The 5,965-nt window shown below is 38.2% G+C and overlaps 1 long non-coding RNA gene across 1 annotated transcript; it reads right to left on the bottom strand.

Annotated features, from left to right (window-relative positions):
- Positions 1 to 1,952: 1,952 nt before the first annotated feature.
- Positions 1,953 to 3,388, bottom strand: LOC136261969 (uncharacterized). The gene is made up of 4 exons (XR_010704063.1): positions 3,080 to 3,388; positions 2,680 to 3,030; positions 2,567 to 2,628; positions 1,953 to 2,510 (listed from the first exon to the last, which is right to left on the bottom strand). It is a non-coding gene; the product is annotated as an uncharacterized lncRNA (long non-coding RNA).
- Between the last annotated feature and the right edge of the window lie 2,577 nt (positions 3,389 to 5,965).

Genomic DNA, 5,965 nt, shown 5'->3' with positions numbered 1-5,965 from the left:
GATAGGGATCTATATTGTGACATGAACAAGGGATCTATACACGATTTAGATACCCCAATGAAATTCGAGTATTTTACCTTGCTGTGGTCTAAAGAGTTTAATAGAAAAACCGAAAAACATGATGGGTACTTAACTGAAAGCTTCATCAGTTTAACTTCAGTTGCATGCATGTATTACCGGTACCTTTCCTTCTGCCTAGCATTATGTATTATTAACAAATACAGTAGTATGCAAGCTATATCAAGAACACAAAGAACAGAAAGCTACATGAACACAAAGCACAAAGAACACAAAGCTACATGAGTAAACTATCAAATTTCATAATCAGCTAGACTTGAGTGGTCTGCTTTTGTTGGCTGCCTTTCCCAAGCCCAGTGGTGATCAGTATGTGTGGTGTGGTACCTTAATGGAGCTATGGTCAGTCTGGGGATGGCTGTATGTGGCTGTACAGCTCCGTGGTGTTGAATAAAGACCTGTGCTGTGAATTTCCTTTCCTTTAAGCCAGTTTTGAGACCTGAATGGCCCATAACGTGGCCTAATTCATCCCTACGTGTTTCTCTTCAATTTTTTGAGCAGCCTCTGGCCCTTGATCCTTTCGGGCCTCCACTTCTCACCCCATTTGGAGCTCAACTGATACAGCCAACCTCGGTTCAAAACTATCTAAAATGGTGGGAAATTTAACTGCTAGCTACTTGTACAGTGGATGCTCTGGAAGGTATGGTATAGGTGTAAAACTCATTTGAAAATTTTCTTACACATGGCCTCAACCATTGGCAAGCTACAACACACTGAATACTTAAAACCGGCATTTCTCGATACTTTAAAATAGGCGTATAACGATATATTTGGACCGGTCTGAAATATTTCACCCTTCCTACAAAATTCATTATTAATGCAATCTGCATGCATTCAAAGGGGGATCCAAATATTTCAGCTGAAATAATTGATCCCCCTGTATGCTATTTCATAGGCAAGTCTAAGGGAAGGGGGGGTAGGGGTAGCCATGGACCCACCCTGCTGGATAATAACTTTTTAAACATTTTGGGGAAAGACTAGTTTGCAGCATAGATTGGTAGCTTTCTTTCATGCTTTTAGCATTAGACTGTTTTCAAGCCTTCAGACTACAAAAATCCTGTAGCCTCTAGGAGTTGCACCCCCAGAAATTCTACTTTATAGTACAGCCATACAACAATAGTCAAGCTGTTCCCTACTTGCCGTCAGGTCTACAATTGCCACTGCTATCCTTACCCTTTCCTGTTGCATTCATCTAACCACTTCAGTTCCTTTAACAAGTGTAAAGTGTCTAACTATTGTATTTCTCTTACGGGCTGCTTCTGCCGACACTTTGCCCACTGCCAACATCAATCTATGTAATGTGATGTAAAGTGCCTATATTGTGTAACTCCACCTGCCTTTGTACGGCACATGTTTTAATATGGTTGTACCCTGTTGCTATAAGTCAGCAGAGATCCACTTGCCATCACAATAAGGTGCTGCATGTTCTAGCTACAAAACTCATTAAAATGTTTGCTAGTATTCATTTGTTGAAATATAGTTATATGCAGACCTACAGAACTCTGAACTAGCTATAAGCACCTTAAGCAATAACCATACTAACTACGTGCTATCACCCAGATACTATTCAATAACCAGCAATAATAATACCCTATAGCTGTTTTCCAAAATGAAATTTATAGTTATATTATTATCCTAATTGTATACACAGGAGAATAGCTAAATGTATTCCTGCTTCCCTGTGGCTGAACCTCTACACTGTGGTGAACACTACAGTAGCTTGCCTGAAGTATAGTTATATACTTTATATGGTATACTTGTCACTTTTCTGTATGTAGAGACTGCGGTAGTTAGCTGTAATTAATGTACTTTTTTTCCTGAGCACACCAGCAGGGCTGACTGCTCAGTATAAATAACAAAAAAAATGAAATAAAGCACTTCATTCGAATGTAAGACACTCCAGTTATGACAGTGTAAAGTTTCTCCATACATTTTCAATGGGGAAGCCTCTAAAGTGTGGCCCTTTGATGTTCATGTTGACACATGTTTGTGGTGAAGCCAGACGTCATATACCTGGCCTCAACACACATGATTTCACCATCCATTATGTTGGAGGCTGTAATACACTTTTACAAGAAAAATAAAACAGTCTTTGTGTGTGTAAAACAGAGTTGCATAAAAGTAGAAGAGCTGGGGCCACTGTTGCACTGTATTTAGAAGATAAATGGCCTACTTATATTCAGGGAAAAACTTCTTCAGCCTCAAAAGAGAAAAAACCAAATTATAATACCTCAAAATCTGTTACGCAGCATTGGTGTTCCTGCAAGTGAACCAAACAACATGTATTTTACTTCACATTCACCACCCAGCTGCCTATCGTCTTTTATTCCCATCTAGTCAATTTGTCATTATAATCCTTTTCTCATCACTTTGCCACACATGTACACAGCTTTTCCAGCCAGCATTTTGTTTTTGAAGTCACATTCCCAAAAACTCTAAAAGTTTCAACAAATGAAATAATACTGTTTGTATGAATTTGGACTGACAGTACCTGTAGTGACTTCCAAACACTCCTGCACTGATCAAATATACAAGGGTTGGTATGTTCAACTTCTGCTAGCATAATAAATCAATGACATTTTTTATTAAAGTGCGCACACTTACACTTCATCTGTATTTTCATGTACTTCACAGAGTTTAATCCCAGCTACCCGATGACTCCAGGGAACAACATCAAGTTGTAACACCAATACTGCAAATATCAAACAATCTTACATCAGATGAAGTAAGCCCAGAAGAAGACTTGGACCCATTGCTGTTAGTGGAAGATTCATTAATACCACCATCGCCATCCTCACTATCACTGCTGAGTTGGATGAGGAATTGCTCTAGAAGTTCTTCATTACCCAAGTCTCATCCAAATACACAACTGGTCTTCCTTCAGTTCTGTTGCACCTCATTCGTCTTTAATATTTATGATGCTGATGGACTATGCAGGGCTGCTCATAGTATACCCTGCGTGTATGTGTAGTGACATTAAAGCACAAACAGTTACAATGCTAACCTCTTGTCATTAATCGTCTTGTACTTAAATCCCATATCACTCAACACTCTTTAAAGCTATGTTGTACCCCCAGAGAAAACACCATCACTCTTAAGTTTGGCCTAAGACGGAGTATGTGACAAACAGTGTTGGGAGTAACGCGTTACTTATGTAACAAGGTTTCAATGTTTAACTTACTAAAATCTTTGAGAGCGATAGATTTCCTTCTTTCCATACAATGAATGGATCTTTTGTCTGATGGCATCTCGGTCCAAACTGTCTGCATCAACATGGACTCATGAACATTTGTACCTGACGATTACAATTGAGCGGGTTTGTGCAAAGTGCTTTTTGTACCTTTTCTTATTATTATTATTATTATTGGGGGTACAGGTAAGGAGGCAAAGCCTGTAAAAACCTGATCTATACAATCAAACTACTACAAAAATAACTATACAATATCATACTGGTAATCATAATAAAATCTATCTAGGTGTGTCTTAAACAAATTGGTTGAATGAACATTAACTGAATCATATGGGAGTCCATTCCAATCATTTATAATTCTTACTGAATAAAAGTGACGGCGTGGCAAGCAGGTAGCGTGTGGTTTATAGATCTTTAAATCATGACCTCTTGTTATAGAAGATGATCGAAGGGTAAATAAAGATGAGCTATCCATGTCCAGCATGTTATGAAATAGTCTGTATGTGTAAATTAAGTCCCCTCTACGACGTCGATATCTGAGAGATGGTAAGTTTAGGTGGTTTAATCTGTCAACATATTAGTATTAGTATTAGTATTAGTATTACAGGTAAAGAAGGCTCAAGGAGCCTGTAAAGCCTGATCTGTACAAAAAGAATTTAACAAATTTGCAACTACATAGCAAAAATTATATACAATAATAGTTAACTAATTAATAATCATACAATAAAGTAGACCAGCCACTGTCAAGAAAATTTTTTAAATCATTAAGTGTGGGAGCATTAACTATGTGATTGGGTAAACTGTTCCAGTCATTAATGGCTCGTACAGTGAAAAAAGTAGATCTCACTCTTGATGTTGCTTGAGGTTTAAATAACTTGTAATTGTGACCCCTAGTTGTTGATGAAGTTGCAGTAGTAAACAAATCTGATGTATCTAGACTGAAATGGCTGTGTAATAGCTGATAGAACATTATCATATCTCCGCGCAGTCTGCGGTATTTAAGTGATGGCAACTTTAGAGCAGTGAGGCGATCATTATATGTGTAGTTTTGAAGATCCTGGACCAATTTAGTGGCTCTTCTCTGTATCTTCTCTATTTGTTCTTGATCTAGAATGTATTGTGGTCCCCAGATGACGTTACCATACTCTAACACTGGGCGGATATATGATTTATACAAGTTGATGAATGTAGCATGGTCGAAATTCTGAAATGTCTTGTGAATAACTGCTAGTAGTCTGTTAGCTTTCTTGGCAACTGTGGTGGTATGATCGTGAAACTTTAACTGATTGTCAATCATTATTCCCAAGTCCCTTACAACATCACAAGATGTAATAGCTAGTAGTGCCATCAATTACATATTCACCAAATCCGTGAGGTTTACCTAAGTGTAACCAATTACACTTACTAATGTTGAACTTCAGTTGCCATTTCTTAGACCATGCAAAAAGCAAATTTATATCTTGTTGGAGTTGGCAAAAGTCGTCCACAGTCCTGATAGTGCAAGTCATTAATTTCGCTCACTAACTTGGTAGCTCTTCTTTGAATTTTTTCAACTGACTGCTGATCGAGTATGAACTGTGGACCCCATATAATATTTCCATATTCTAATATGGGACGAACAAAGGATTTGTACAGTTGGAGTAACACGTTGGTGTTCAAGTACTCAAACGATTCTTGGCGTAGATAAACCGCCTTTCTTGCAGTACTCCATTCTAACTCTTACAATGGATGTCCTTGAAATACCTGCGTGGTGTAATGTATGCCAAAACCCAGCAAAGAAGGTATAGATACAATACCGGTGGCCTTCGAGATTCTCTCCGTGATGTTGACAGAAATTTACATTTCTTCGCTTCTTGCTTAAAGTCTACTCCCATAGTTTTATAAGTAGATATTTCGTTTGGCTGTTTAACTTCCTTCTAAGAGGGTTTGGCTCCGCACTTGCTGACAGTGCACTGGACGCCATATTCTCAACAATTAAGTGCGCGCCCGTAACATGAGCTTACGAATAAATGCGTCATGAACATTATGTTTAAAGCCTTTGATCTTGTATGGCTTCTTAACCAACAACCCAGGATTCACCTCAATGCGAACGTACTATAGTATACACAGGATGAATCGAATATTTCAACTGAAATATCTGGACCCCCTTTGAATGGATGCAAATGGTGTTATTAATAAATTTTGTAGGGGGGATAAAATATTTCAGAGGAGTCCATATATTTCAAACATTTTTTTCCGGAGGTCCAAATATTTGGACCGGGGGGAACTAAAATACTGTAGGGGGGTCCAATTTTTCGTGACAGGTGATAGCTAAGCCTGGTTTTCCCAGACTGGGTCACATATACTTGTAAATATTGAAATTGCCAGTTATGCCACTCCAAATAAATTCTCTGTTTCCCGTCCTGGGCTCAAGCATATTTGCATGCGGGTGGGCGGTCCATTTCCATTATTTCATTATAAGATTCTGAGCTTTTCAAGCCATTATTTGCCTGGCACAACTATAAAAAGCTGCATAAAGCATGCTTAAGCTTGTTCTTTCCTTTAAAAGTTGCAAATACACACAAACGTGAAGTTTATGTCAACTTGATAGCACTGATGACACGTGAGCTGACATTGTTTCAAGATGGCTTTTACTGAGCCTGTCAATATGCAAGAATAACCGGAAAATAATGGAAGAATACGGAATAATGGAATATTTAG

This window comes from Dysidea avara, chromosome 7, assembly GCF_963678975.1.
Source record: "Dysidea avara chromosome 7, odDysAvar1.4, whole genome shotgun sequence".
In the NCBI taxonomy this organism is placed as follows: Eukaryota; Metazoa; Porifera; class Demospongiae; order Dictyoceratida; family Dysideidae; genus Dysidea; species Dysidea avara.
The sequence above is the reverse complement of the archived record's forward strand: the minus strand, read 5'-3'. Positions and strand labels throughout refer to the sequence as shown.